General features: G+C 37.4%; 2 protein-coding genes across 12 annotated transcripts in view; one reads left to right on the top strand and one right to left on the bottom strand.

The window, feature by feature from the left end:
- CPB2 (carboxypeptidase B2) overlaps nucleotides 1–15,245 on the bottom strand; it is a 277,528-nt gene that overhangs the window by 228,290 nt on the left and 33,993 nt on the right. The window lies entirely within an intron of this gene.
- LRCH1 (leucine rich repeats and calponin homology domain containing 1) overlaps nucleotides 1–15,245 on the top strand; it is a 135,180-nt gene that overhangs the window by 18,521 nt on the left and 101,414 nt on the right. Inside the window, exon 2 of one of the 11 annotated variants that reach the window (XR_008235018.1) lies at nucleotides 3,789–4,029. The exons of the other annotated variants lie outside the window; for them this stretch is intronic. The gene's annotated coding sequence lies outside the window, so the exon portion shown is untranslated. The remainder of the gene's footprint in view (nucleotides 1–3,788; nucleotides 4,030–15,245) is intronic. 11 annotated transcript variants of the gene reach the window in all.

Raw genomic sequence — 15,245 nt, forward strand, 5'->3', positions numbered from 1 at the left:
ATACACCTTTAGCCATTTTTACTGCAGGTTACTAATTTGAAGCAAAATTTGTAAGTTACGTATCATGAATCTGTTGTTTCACACAGTATTTTAGTTGTTAACTTGGAATGGCACAATGAATACATCTATACTGTATGTGAGAGTAAGCTGGCAAGGCTAAATCTTAGGATAATTGTTGGAAATTTGTTCCTCCTCTCTTTTGCTTTAGCCTCTGTTTTACAGTAATTCATGGAATAGTTGAGTCTTGGTGCAGATACCTACTGGCCTCCCTCTGACACTGAGGAGAAATGAAGGGAACAGAAGATTGAGCCCACCTTCTCTTTTTGCAGAAAAACAAATTCTGAGGTGTAACCCCTTGAAAAAGGGTTTCTCCAAGAACTTTGCTTTCTTTTTTAGTTGTGTGAGAAAGTGGATCTGTAATTTGGAACGGTTGTTTAATAAAGGAAAGTTTATGAAAATGAATGTATGATGACCTTGTTTTCATCAATTTTGTTTTCAATGGCCTATGTTACTTGGAAGTGAAACTTGAAAAAACAGCTTTTTAATACCAAACAGTAGCTTTCAGCTCCTAACATTGCATTGCACACTTAAGTACCTTCTTACTTGTGACTGAATCTATTAATTTATGACTGTATGGAAAAATCTTTTGCTGTTTTTATATGGAGAGCGCCAAATGATTTGTAATTGCCAAGCTGGTATCTTGCTTCAAGTGAATGAGAGAAATATGAAAATCAAAGATGAGCTAATTCAAGTTAACAAAATAAATACGAATAGGCTTATGTGAGATACCATAGCTGCAATATCTCTCTGACCAATGATTTACAATATTGCATACTTTTAGCAAATGGCAAGAGTCATTGTGTAATCATATTTCCCAGAATGCTAGTTTTCATTTCAGAATAAATTAATTGGTGTCTTTGTGCTTGTTTTTTTTATAGTGAAAGCTTACTTTGCGAGGGCTAGTTAAGTCAAAATTTCTGAAGGTTACCAGATCATTATTGCTTGTTTTGGTGAGACTATCTGACCAATGTACGTGCTTCATATTTATTTGTAAGACTTAGAGGAAAATTTAATTTATAGATTGCTGTTACACAAATCAATGAAGGATAAAAAGTCTCTCTATATATCTATATCTTACTCAGGTATAGGCCTCTCTAAGCCTTTGTAGGTGGAGGTGGGGTACTTACTTGCCAGGTAAAGCCACAGTTAAGCCATGAGAATGTATTTCCTTAACAGACTAATCCCTGGGGTAACTATTCGCATAAAAACTCATTTGTTTTTAGTTTCGTAATTATATGCAGGCAAAATATTTCAAATTATACTGGCTGTTGAAATTACTGCTTACCAGAGTTTTGTATGAAGCAGTTTCTCAAACTTGAATAAAGAACTGCCTCAGCCATTGTGCATTGTATTCTCTCCTTTGCAGGGGTGTGCAAGCACATGTCCATAGACATGTGAGAGAATTACGTACACACATATACACACTTCAGGCATACAGACTTAAAATTTGGATTTTAGTTTTCTTGTAGCTGGGAGAAAAGAGGCACGTTTTTATGTCCATAATTTGAAAATTAGAGGTCTTTCTAGTGTAGTCATGGGAGCTTTTCAGGATCCGTTTTAAGAACAAAGCTTGTGATTTACGCAGAGTTCATTCAAGGAAGTTGTGTATATATTTCATTCTGAACTTGGTTGCTACTCAGAATACATACTTATGGAAGTATGTTATTTTTACAGTAGTTTCTGCATGGTCACACTTTTATGTGTTTTGGTAATAACGTAGCATTAGCTATTTTGTTATATAGCGATCTGTTACGTAGTAATCTCATGTAAAGTATGTAGCTGACTACTGATTTAAAATCCCTATTCTCTGCTTTTACAGAAAAAGTAAATACCAGCAGAGTATGAGCATCTCAAAATTCTAACCTCAACTTTTTTGTTTTGTTTGTGTACTTGTGCAATTGCTTTTCTAAGTATGTCTGGCTACAGTTTAGCAAGAAAAAATATTTTGCTTTGCTCTTCATTTACGATTTTATGATTTCTGTAGATATTTCCATGTAAATTTTAACACTGTGTGTATCCTTATTTCCAAAATTGCTTAGAGTCTGAGAGGAGTTACCTGTCTTAAACATATGTGCTGAGATATTTGACCGTCTTGTTACCTGTTTTCTGATTCCTTTTTGATATTATCATAATGTTTTGCCTTTCTTAGGCAAAGGAAATGTCTTGGTATTTCAGACACTTGATTGCATTCTGTTCCTCTGTGTGGAATGAGGAATACTAAAAGACAGTATTTTAAGTGGATTTAATACAGTTGAGTGTTTTTAATGCATATAAACACTAATGAAAAACTTTTGTGCCTTCTCTGGGCTGTTTTTGTATCATAATTGTATTCCTTAAAAATTAGTCTCTACCCACTAACTTTTCCTCTTAGATGTCAGTGGATTAGTGTCACTATGTTACTTGAAGCAAGATGTGTCAATCCCTTATTCAAGGTTTAAATCTATGAATCCTATAGAAAAACTGCTTAGAAGCTGAAGCAGTTTTGTCATCTGTTAAATTTCAGGTCTAACAGAGGCTGTTTTTACTGAGGGTTTTTTAGTGGGGTTTGGGGTTTTTTTTAAGCATTAAAACCTGAGGCAGGTGTAATGGATGAAATTACTAGTGAAAGTTGAGTTAGTTATACAATTACGGATTTTACATTTGGATAGAACTGTCAGCTAAAGAAATTTGTCTATGCATACATTGGCAATTAGCACAATTTGTAAGAGTGGATCTTGAAATCAAAATAATTGGTGCTGGGAGCCCAGTAATGTTATTGTTACAAGTTTAAAGGGATTTTATTTTTGACTCGTTCTTGTCTCGTAGACTGACTGCACTTTTAGGAGTGTATTTTCAAGTTTGTTACTTCTAAAAGTTGATGTGCTCTCTGCTGTGCATTATAATGTGTTAAGTGACAATGGTAGGGAGACTTGATCTTCTGGATTCTTGATCTGAACTAAAATGCTGCTGTAGACACACTCAGTGTATTTTCAACAATCTGAATTTTTTTCTGGCACTCTATTTAGAATAACAGGAGGATGCTTATAAAAGATGTTGCGTTCAAAGTATTGTGTCAAGCATACAAAGAAAATCACTTCCTATTCTGCTGAAACAGGAAGTTAGTATCTCTGTCGCTGCTTTGAGGGACAGAATGCCTAGAATAATTCTGATCGTATATTGCACTTTGAAAGATGACAGTATCTAATGCTTTTAGAGCTGCACTTAAGTGGCTTACATTTGGCCATTGTCCAAACTTTGTTTTAATAACTAGTACTATTTGGGATGACCTTCTCTATTTCTTGTACATGAATTCAGAAAGAGGTAATAAAATCAGGTTTTTCCAGTTCAGCAGATTTTAAATAAGGCTGACCTTGTTTTGAAACTTAAATTGACAGGATAAGAGAAATTAACATTTGATGATTTAATATGATTCCCAAAATACTGTGTGAGCTAGAATAGAGACTGAGATTTTTATTTTTTTAAATAAATTGGACATAGGCAAAAAGCTAATTTACATTAGGAAAATTATCATGCAAAACTATACTGTATCGTAATCACCTTTTCTAAAGGTAATATTTGGAGCCTAGTTTTTGCTTTAAAAAGATAGACATACTTCTAATTCTTGTAATTTTGCATGAGTTTTTGATCTGATGCCATGTGGAAATCTGTGTTATGAGGTAGTTGATAAAGTTGCAAGAACGTTTTAATTAACATCTCCTTTTAGCATAGCTGTGCCTCCTTTTTTTTAGGTGATGTGATAAAAGCTCAGCTGCAGCCCCATGGAGGAGCACAGAGAGATAGTGCAAGAGGGGGACCCCAAATAATACACTGCCCCTGCTACTACAGGCCCATCACAGGAGCCACCAGCCCATCCAAGGCCCATCTCCACAAGCCCAGAGGAGCACAGAGCCACAAAGGCAGTCAAGGAACACAGATTAAGGACTTGAAGGAAGAGATGCTCTCCCAGAAAGCCTCAGCCCCATTATCCAGGTGTGAGACCCATCAGGATGAGTCAAGGCTGGAGCAGCTTTTAGATGAGAGGGGTCCTGCCCTGGGGTATGGGGCATACTGTGGGCTACAGGGGAGGAGCATTTTGGGATTGCACTGGATTTATTATGGCATGCTTTGGAGATGAACCAAAGATTGAGAAAGGGAGTGATTTAAGTGATTTGAGGAGGAACATGTATGGGAAAAAAGGGGTATTTAGGGGATAAAAAAGGCCAGTCACTTGTAAATAATTTGCTGGTCAGTACGCTTCTCTGACCGTGCCTTGCACCTGATCAGTCCAGTCTGTATTATCTTATTAAATTCCTTTTTAACTCATTTCCTGGGTGAGGGACTCCCTATTCTGTGCACATGGGTGTGAAGGGGGAGCAGAGGGCCAGCAACTGGAGTTGGACCATGAGTTGGAGGGCCTGTCTGTCCGTGGTGCCAGCAAATGGAGAGACTGGACTGAATGGACTTAAGTGCCAGCAACCGGAGTGGGATTACAGGTCACAGGGTCTGTGGTGCCAGTGACTGGAGAGACTGGAGTGAGTGAAACCAAGTGCTGGCCGCTGGAGTGGGACCGGTGTTCAGAGGGCCCTGTGTCTGGTGCCAGTGCCTGGAGTGAGTGTGGGATGTGCGGGCGTATGAGTGCTGGCAAGGATCAACCCAGACCCTTAGTTACGGAACTTTCAGTCTCTGTTTTTTAGATATCATTTAACAAAGTATTACAAGGGTTGCTGAAAATCGGAGTAATATAATGCTGATACAGGTGTGTCCCTAACTGTGGTGGCTGTATATGATTAAAGTCTGATGTTTTGGAGCCGCAGGAATGGGGACCACTGCAATAGCCAGGGTATCCCCGTGGCTTTGTAAAATCAAGATGTATGTAGACTACACAACTTGAAAGAAAAGCCTTCGGTGTAGACTAAGGTGGGCAAAACATTAAACAGTCTTATTGGATACGTAACATTCAAGTGTGTGTAAAAGGTCACTGAGGTATTGTTTATAAATTGTTACTGAAACAAAGGTATGGAAAACCTTTCCCTCTGAACTTGTGTTGCTGAACCTTCCATGTCAGAGAGACTTTTTGTAAGTGTTTTGGATCTGTTGGAATTGGAGGCGGAAGAGATCTTGCACTGATTTTCACTTTGGACAGTTTCTCTACAACAGTGGTTTCCAAAGTGAAGAATATTAATTACATAAAACCTTGAAAGTGCTATTCCACTCAAACTGTTTGCAGATCCTTGATATGAAACCTGAGGATTTACTGAAAGAACATCCTCTTTCCTTTATGACTACTAAAAATACAAGCAATAGTCAGAAACAAAACCAAACTCTGAGTGCTAAACAGTTTTCCAAAGGAGAGCTAGACTGCCTAATCCAGAGATTCTGGAATGAAAATTCTTGTTTAATAACAGGACTCTTCCTTTTCCCAGGCTTGCCCATTTCAGATGGTCTTCACATATGAATGTAGAAGCAGTTGATGAACCCTGGGTATAGGAGGATTAAGTTTTCCAGGTAGAATTGAAGAGTTATAGAAGAATAAAGTTTTTATGAAAGTTACATGAACAAATAGTAAAGATGTCAATTCCCAGTTTTTAAAGAAAAGTTAGACTTGATAACAGCTCTGCAGATTTCTGAACAAAGTTTACATTTTAAGTAGCAAATTTGTGCTCTTTCTGAAGGGGTGAAAAAACTTTGAGTGCTTTGACTGTATACACCTTTATTCCTTCTTACATTTGGTTTAAACCAGCTGAGCAGGAGTGCTTCTCTGTACTCATCTAGAATTGCAGTTTCCCCTTCTTACTGTAGAAGGCTGATTATTGTTTCAGGGTTTTGCAAGGCTTGCTTCTTGCAGAATTGCAGCTGAACTTCCAAGGAGATAAGCTTGTGGAAAGCATGTACAAGAGAAAGGTAGTAAGCAAGCAAAACATTTCTGGAAGAAGAGAAAGACATCTCTATCAATTTAAAGGTCAGAGGTGGTAATATAGGCTCACTGTGGTCCACAGATGAGGAACATGACACAAAACTGTCTGTTTTTCATAACTGATGAAAGAAGTCCCTTGCAAAAAGAGAAGTCCTGTGACGGGTTGGTTCTGAGAAGGATTGTCTCTGCAGCGGTGGTTGAACCTTTCTAAAAATGCCTCAAGCCCCTGGTAGTGTTGGCTTTAAAAAAATCTGGAACATCTTTTGCTGCAGTGACTACCTTTCTCCTACCAATAACTGAATGTAATTTATGCATAAAAGTTGAAGTTATGTGAATTTCATCTGGAATAGCAGTGGTAGTGCTTGTCCCTGCAGGAATGTTACTGCTTCCTTTAAGTCCCTAATTAATAGCTAAGAATCAGTAAATATAGATGCCTTTTGTGTATGTTGAGAGTTTGAAGATTACAGTTGTATCTTAGCTGGACTTGAGAGTTGAGAGAACTTTTCATTAACCTCAGAACTCAGGTGACCTGTTTATTATTATTCCTAGTAACAGAAGAGGATAATTTCAGCAGTAATTTTCTCCAAATTATTTATGTAGCAGTAAACAAGCTTGAGGGAACAAAGAAAATGGAGGAAGGCACATGGCTTTTGTGAGAGAAGCAGGAGGAACTTGGGAGGCATAATGTAACCAGATTAATTTAACCAAGGATGGTTTTTAAATAGGGGTAAATACATTATGTTTTCAAAGTGGAGATAAACAAATGAAACAGATTGGTCCAACTCTTCTGTGTTAGAAGGAACTTAAGAAACTTGCTATCCAGGACTATGAGGTGGGAATACTGAGTTGTGACTAGCTTTGGAATTGTGTAAGTGATTTCTTACATACGTGTATTTATACACATTGGAAGCAGTTTTATTTTACACCATGAGGCACTATTGTTTTTTAAGAAAAGAGCAACATACTTTTCTTTTGTACTTCTGAATATTTTCTTTTCACAGCTCATAAGCATTTTTGTTAGTGTGATTAAGTGTTTGTTGTGGTTTAACCCCAGCCAGCAACTAAGCACCACACAGCCGCTCACTCACTCCCCCCGCCCCCAGTGGGATGGAGGAGAGAATTGGGAAAAAAAAAAGTAAAACTCGGGGTTGAGATAAGAACAGTTTAACAGAACAGAAAAGAAGAAACTAATAATGATAATAACAATATTAAAATGACAATAATAATAATAATAAAAAAAGAATTGGAATATACAAGTGATGCACAATGCAATTGCTCACCACCCCCCGACCAATGCCCAGTTAGTTCCCAACTGGTGATTCCTGCCAGCCCCACTTCCCCCAGTTTACATACTGGGCATGACATCACATGGTATGGAATACCCCTTTGGCCAGTTTTGGTCAGCTGCCCTGGCTGTGTCCTGTGCCAACTCCTTGTGCCCCTCCAGCCTTCTTGCTGGCTGGGCATGAGAAGCTGAAAAATCCTTGACATTAGTCTAAACACCACTTAGCAACAACTGAAAACATCCGTGTGTTATCAACATTGTTTTCATCCTAAATCCAAAACACAGCACTATACCAGCTGCTAGAAAGAAAATTAACTATCCCAGCCAAAACGAGGACAGTGTTACACATTTGGGTTTTTTTCTTGTCATGGAGTCTTGTCCACTCAAATTCTCTGCACATGTGTAAAAGCAATCAATCATTACAAATCTTACACTGTTTAGATGTGTTTTCAGATCATTAATTTCAGTTTATTTTATCACTTTGGACAAAACTCAAAATACTTGTTAGGATGTTTGTCTGGAGTAATATCGTACAGGATCTTCTCATGGTTAAACAAGATGGTAAGCCATTTTAATATTGGCTTGACTTTCTGTAATCTAAGCATATTAAAATTTCCCTGGCACTTCCTCAGTTAATTTAAATTTTGAAGGGGTTTTAAAAATCCATGCATCTTGTCACCAGGGAACTTGTCATTAATGTTCCATAAATTTAGTAGTGAACCGTGGTATTTTTTTAAATACCTTTATTTTTGTGGTGGCAAATCTTAGATAAATACGCTCGATTTCAAAACTGTATAAGACATTTTATGGCTGGTGATAATAATTGAAGCATATTGAGCAGAGTAGATTCACCTAAAAGGTTTAGTTAGTTTGTTTTACTAGAGGTATTTTATTTATAGTGAAAGTGATGTCATTTGACTGTACAAAGAGAGGAGTGTCTTGGTACCACAGTATTGTTAATGTAACAGCTTTTTCTGTCTGCATAATTTTTTTTACTCTTTATATGAATATGCTAGACTCTCAAAAAAGATACTTGATTTAAATACTGGTTGATATTCAAGTTCAGAATTACTCTGTGTTAATTTAGAAGTAGAGTATATTTTTACAATAAGTTCGGAAATATTTCAGATGGACTTTTTATTTGAGAACTAGAAACAAGTTTAAAATCCTTTTCTTGCTTGCTTTTTTTTGATCGTGGCTTTTCAGGACTTCTTCTGTGCCTTGACAGTTGAGATGCTTAGTTTGCAAGGTTTTGATCAACAGTAGGAAAGAAGGTAGCTTCTTAAGGGTTACGCTGAGGTCCTGGACTGTGGCAGTGCTTGTGGTTTCCTTGCGGAATTGTCTGAAACAAATGTGAATGAAGATGAGACCACTGGGGAAAGAGGAAAAAGCAAATAAAGGCATACATTAAAAAAGACAACAAAACCTTCAAATAACATAGCAAATTAGTATCCTGTGGCTGGGCATAATGAATAGACTAACCACAGTATAGAAACAGTTTCTGGATGATGTTGATAGCCAAGGCTAAAATAAATCCATTTTTTTAATGTGATTATTCTGTGTGATATCTAAATCTCAGTAGAACTGAGCCTTTTTTATTGTTGAATATAGTTGCTATTTAAGAACACACCAGAAAAGCAGAGAAAAAAGCATTTTGGTTAATTAAATGAACGCCTAGCCTTTGCTTATATGTAAAGCAATGCAAACCACTTTTTAATTCTGAAAGAAATAGTGAATAAGATATAATTACGTTAAAACTTTTTGGCCTTATTTAAAAATGGGGTGAAAATTCTCTGTTGGAACTAATAGTGAAAGCTAAGCAAGGATATTGTTGTTTGTTCCCTAACTTTGTATATTGTTAGACATAGCAAAAGTATCCATATTGGCACTAGTTTATGGTCTACACTGTTACTATTGTAAAGGCACCGTACCAGTACAAACTAGGAATCTGAACTTTGCTGATGTACGTGTTTTTTCTGAATCTTAATGTTTACACTTAGTAAATGCTGGGCAATGTAACTCTTCAGTCTTCAGCAAAACCAAAAAACCCTTTGAAGTGTCTTGGATTCTTCAGGCAAAAGCTGGCTACCTACCTTGGTGCTTAGAGCAGCGTTTGTGTATGGTAAAGACAGGGAGATTCTCTGTCTCTCTTTTTCACCCCTTCTCTGCCACTTTCAGCAGTATTACTGTGCACTTTTTTCTTCCTCTGAATCCTTTTACAGCCTCTCTGCCTGATAATTTTCTCTTAGGAAAAGAAGATGTCATCTTAGAACATACATCTGAGGTAAGACAGACAAATCTGGCTTTCTCCTATTAGTCTGGCCTTGCTGGCTTGTGTTACTTATTAAATATGGATAATAAAACTCCCCCTGCACTTGAAGCAAATAATGTGTGGTATCTTTGAAAAACTAATTTCAAGTCAGTCGGATAGTCGCTGTGTCTCCAATCCCTGTCTTGTAAGATAGATGTAACAGTAATTTTTACCTGGAAGAAGTATGGTAAGAGAAAGTGTGGTAAAGGGGGATACACCGATATCTCAGGACTCATGAAAATGTGTCAGCAAGATACAAGAACAAGTGCTGGAATGAATGGGGAAAGATGGAAGGAAGGTTGGAACTAGGAGTAGAGGCAAGATTGGTTGTATTATAGTAGGGAAGAGTAGCATTGCCCCTCACCACCAGCTGTTTTAACAGTTCGGTATAATTTGCCGCTGCATTAAACTATCATTAAGTTTTTCTCTTCACCTCTTATTTTTGATTTTTTAATGACTACAGTATACTGAAAAATGCATTTATTTAATCATGCTTAAGTGCTTTTAAATAAAAAATAGAACTAAATAATACAATAAAAATGCTAAAATGTTGGTGAAATAATAACTAAGGTGTCTCAAAAACTTGTTGCCTTTTGAGATCAGATGTGTAAGGATATCTGGCTAATGGCTATTCACATAGGCAGATAATGACCAGAGGAATAGTGACAAGGTGGAGAACTGAGCCAACTTAATCTGAGTCAGCTGCTCCTAAAACCAGCAAAGGTGACCAATGAAGCCATTGTCCCTGTTGCAAAACCTGCTCGGGTGATTCACTGGAAGAAACTCTCTGGAATGCCAGGCAAACTGGGGAGGGGGAGCTGTTGAATAAAGGCACATAGGATGTATCAGAGTGCTGAAGGGGTGGAATTGGGGACTGAACAAAAGAATTTGGGGATTGTACAGATCTGCTATGGGATGTTTAAGGCAAGGACTAGAAGCAGAGAAGAGAAGGATCAAAGTTGAAGTGGGGAGGAACAAGTATGAGGGAAAAAGGAGAGAAGGAAGGAATAAAAGGGGCCAGTTGCATTTAACCAGGCAGCTGGTTAGTACATTTGCCTGGCAAAGCCCTGTTACCTGATCACCCTGGCTTATCCTATCCTACTGAACTGTTTTTTCTTTTTTTTTTTTTTCCTCCTGTGAATGTCTGTCTAGGATGTGCGTGTGATCTGCTAGCAGACTTCAAGCTGGACTAGCCAGCAAGCAGGACAAGGGTCTGAGAGATAGATGGTAGAGGGACTGAAGTTTTGGGAGGGTAGCTATTGCAGACACTAGTGAAGGCTTTTTTATCTCTGAGAATTGATCCTTAGCAACAGGATGAACCTACCTGTGCTGTCTGTGTTTGTGTGGGTGTTCAATGCAGTGCTGTCCCCTTCTATTCATCTTATGTGTTTGTGGTGAGCTGTATTATCTATAAGGTGTGTCTCTGTTCCTTTGGAATTACTGCTCCGCCTTGCTACTTAAAAAGATGTTAGGGAGCAGCAGCTCTTATTGACCAGGCCAGGAGAGGAAGGAATGCCTGAGTCCCTCAGTATACCATATTTGGCTACCCCTAAGAAATAAGCTTTTTGCTTCTTCAGTTGTTAGTTATCTCTGAGTTATCTTTGCAGTGTTTGATGCTGCCCTCAAGGCAAGTTTTCTGTATCAGGATTGTACCCAACAGTGCAGAACAAAATTTTCGATGTTGGAGTCCTGGTATTCAAAAAATGGTTAACACCCTGAACTCTGTTGGAATTTGATACGCCCTTTGGGTGATTATCACCTCTGAAAGTTAGGGTACTTTCACTTTTGGATTTTAATGTGTGCAGTCCTAACAACTTTCTCTCCGTAACAGTAAATAAACACTGTTACTGATTTAAGTGTATGCTGTATCTTTTAGCACAACAGCTAAGTATTCTGAGGAGTTTTTTTAGTAGTCCTCTGTTATTGCTGTAAAATTACTTAATAGAAACAAATAGAAAGTGATGATGAGGGCCAGAGGGGTTGAGTGATTTTTAGGCAAGAGCATATGCAAAACTATTGCAAAACTGCTTTAACACAAACACTGGTAAATGTGTAACCATGAGTAGATAAGATGTGTCTTAGGATTACTCCTATTCCTAGCCCTTACTTCCCAACCGTTTCCGGAAGTCCTGTTAATATAAAACTTGTTTTCTAATGAAAACTGCAGGAAATATGTTTTCTGTTGCGTATGTGTGTCTTCCTTGCAATCCCAGTTCAGTTATCGCTTCACCCAGAGGCGGCCAACTGATGAACTCAGCCATCCAAAGGGACTAACCTGCTATACAGCTGATTTATAAAGCACCACATATATCAGGGGAAAGAAAATCTGCAAGATGTAAATGGATATGAGGGTTTTTTATGGTTCTCATGGTTTCATAGTTGGATTCTTCAGGGGCATCTCTGAAAATCAGTTTTCTCTGAAGAGGAAATAGCAATGATCATTTCATCTTTTTACATTTATTTTGTTGTAAACATTTCTGAAAATAGGAGAAGTTCTTTGTGTGAGAAAAGCTTGCCTCCACACTACGGGATGTGATTAGAAGTAGTGTAGTATGAATTTCAGAAGGCATTGCTGTTTATTACGTTCTGGTTTTATTTTAACAAAACTTACCTGGTAGATTTACGGTCATGATTAGTTTTGTTAATAAACCCAGTGGCTGAAGTAGAGAGCTTCTATAACATGATTTTTATCTCAGAAGCCTGGGCAGTTTGTTTTATACCAGCTTTATGCAAACCAGTATTGTTAGAAAGCTGGTTCTGAATTCTTAGAATACTTAGTCATTTGCTCCTTCTCTAGCTTAAAATGTAATGATCTCCTGCAGCATTTTACTGTTTACTTTCTCTTTGTTGACTCAGTGTTGGGTTATCATGCAGTAATGAGAGATTAACTCATTTGTCATCTCCAGATTCATTAAGTAACATTTTTGTTGTATACCATGACTGGATAATATGTGTGGCACCAGGTTGCTTCCTCTGGTTTTAGACACCCTTAATAAACAAAGTGATACAACTTTGCCAAGTACTATTGCAAGACATACAAGTTTTACCAGCTCTAGTTAAGACATAAAACATTGTTTGTTATAGATGTGACAGAGAGAGTAAATGTGATCTACAAACATTGTAGAAGTATCTGACTGCCAAGATACATAGCCTCTTCCTTGCACTTTACTGATTTAAGGCAACTCCTTCTAACAGTGATGGCATCTTTTACAATAATTTGCTGCTTGCAGCTCAAAGCCAAGTTTTTCAAAGAACTTGTTTGGAACCACTCTGAATGGATGGTTGTGTTCTATTTTGTATTTATGGGAGGATCCCTCTGTAGTCTTGAAGCAATTTTTAGAGGTTTGTGAAAAGAAAAAAAAAAGCAATAAAAATCTTGGTGTTGGTATCAATTAGGTTGAAATTATCAGTGTTCCTACAGTTCTGTATGAGATGCAACTTCATTGTTTGGGAACATTTTACCAGCAATAAGCATGATCATTTACCTAGGCTTGTATTACTTACCACCCTGATCCCTGCATGATGAAGAAAAGGACGTATTATGCAGTGCCAGTAACGGCTTTGAAAGACTGTGCGTGAATGCAGGTAAAAAAAAAAAAGCTGGGGGGATTGTGTAGTCTACCACTTCTACACTTGTTCAAAATATTTCTGTTGTGTGCCAGCTGGGCCATTTGAAGTTGTTAGATTGATCATTTCAATCACTTTCCCTTAACTTGCTGTATAAAGAGTGTGAAAACTGACTAGTAGTAAAAGATACAAAATTCTTAGGTCTTAAAAAGACTAATGTATAAGCCATAGGATCAGCAATAAAGCAGTAGATGCAGCAGTTTTTGTAGGCACCCACAACATAATCCTTATGTTAGGAAATGGATGATGGAAGACAAACTGTGGTGGTTCAGTTACCCTGGAAGTGACTGCTGTCTGGCCAGCTGGCTGAAAAAACAGGGCCCAAAAAGACATTGAGGAAAAAAGAAAATTTCAGTCAAGCTGACCCTTGTTGCCATATTGAGAAAAAACCTCTTAATAAAAATGAACTTGACTTTTCACCAGGTTCTCACGCAGCGGTGGTAGTTGTTGGCATTGACAGCAATGGACAGTTCTAGCTGCTCCTCTTCTCTTCTGAAAGGATGCACTCATCCGAGCATCCTTTTACCTGAGACTGCAATTTAGCCTCCCTGTAGTTCATGCAGTTACGCTGCACTTCGTGAACTCGGCTTCATTAGCATGTAGTTCATGAGTTTCAGCCTTGCTTTAGGTTTTTCTCTCTGGAATTTCTTGTCTTCTAGCAGGTATGTAAGCCCAAAGTTTGATCTCATTTCTGACTTGTATTGGCCACCCTTTTTTGCAACATTTGCTATGTATAAAGCAGTTCTTGGACTTCATTCCATAACAGTAAGGTGCTGCTGGTTTATTCCAAAGACGGTGTTAAATTTATAGTTCAGCCAGGTGATGTGAATCCATGTCAGCTGAAGGAATGTATTTCTGGGACTCTTTTTGATAAGTTTAAAATAGAAATTGTTTTTTTGAAAATTAGAAAAAGATTAGGAGATCCTCTTAGTTTTTACTGCACACGCATGCTGTTTTGGCAAGTGCATAAATGTTTTATGGATTGATGGATCTTCTGTTTAGCAAAGAACAGTAAAGGTCATGTAGTTATTCAAGTCTATAGTAGTTACTGACTTCTTTAATAATGTCAAAGGACAAGCTTTTAGAAGTGTTGAAATAGTGACTGTGCAGTTTTATTTAAACTATTTTTTGCTAAAAGGAGTGGGAGATTCTAGATGGGAAATTGTGTGGGAACATAAATCCAACCCTTGGTTTGTGATAATTGCATCTACCTAAACCATCTTGAATATGGTATGTTTTGCATGAAGAGGCTGTTATTAAAGTATTAAAAACCTATTTTATTAATAATCAAATTTATTGTTAATAACAACAGAACTATTATTACTAAGGAACTATAAAAGCAGCAATGTTAAGTATGCTACACAAACTTGTACTTGATCATTTGCTTTAAACCATTATTTACTATAGGGCTGTTACATGTCTAATAATAACATTTCTTATCAAAGAAACCTAAATACAGCTTTTGGATGGATGCTTTGAGTAGATAGTTTTTGAAGGAGAAAACAGACTAGAGATCACTAAATCTGCAGTGAATGCAGATGAGAAAATGTGTGGTGACTAGCTGGTTTAATTTTTTTTTTTTTTTTTTTTTTGATCCTGGACTTTTTAGAGGGAAGGGTTTTAGTTCACAGTCTGATCCACAAACTGTCTCTCTTAACTTAATACCGTAATCTCTTGCAAGAGCTCTGGAAGGGTCTTTTCTGGACCCAGTTCAAAGACCACCATTAGTTCCATTGTGCATATTGTTGTGCTGCATGTGTGTTTTTTCTTAGCTTCTCCCTATGGCACCCCAGTTTTTCTGAGCTGCAGTTGTGGGGCATTTGTGGAGTTAGGGTAAACAAGGAAATATACCAAATATTGCACCCCCCCAGCTTGAAAATGAGTTGAGAATTGAACTAAATGAATTTGCCTAAAGGAAATTAATTATAGTAGTTCATAATGAAATTATTTTTTCATAATACTTTTACATTTTCTGCATGTTCTCTAGTGGTTTCAGAACGGTAGCTGTTTAAGACTAAGGTGTTATATTTGGTCATCCTTTTCCAGATATTAGGTAATGTTGATTTTTG

The sequence above is a fragment of the Harpia harpyja genome, chromosome 4 (genome assembly GCF_026419915.1).
Source record: "Harpia harpyja isolate bHarHar1 chromosome 4, bHarHar1 primary haplotype, whole genome shotgun sequence".
Lineage (NCBI taxonomy): Eukaryota > Metazoa > Chordata > Aves > Accipitriformes > Accipitridae > Harpia > Harpia harpyja.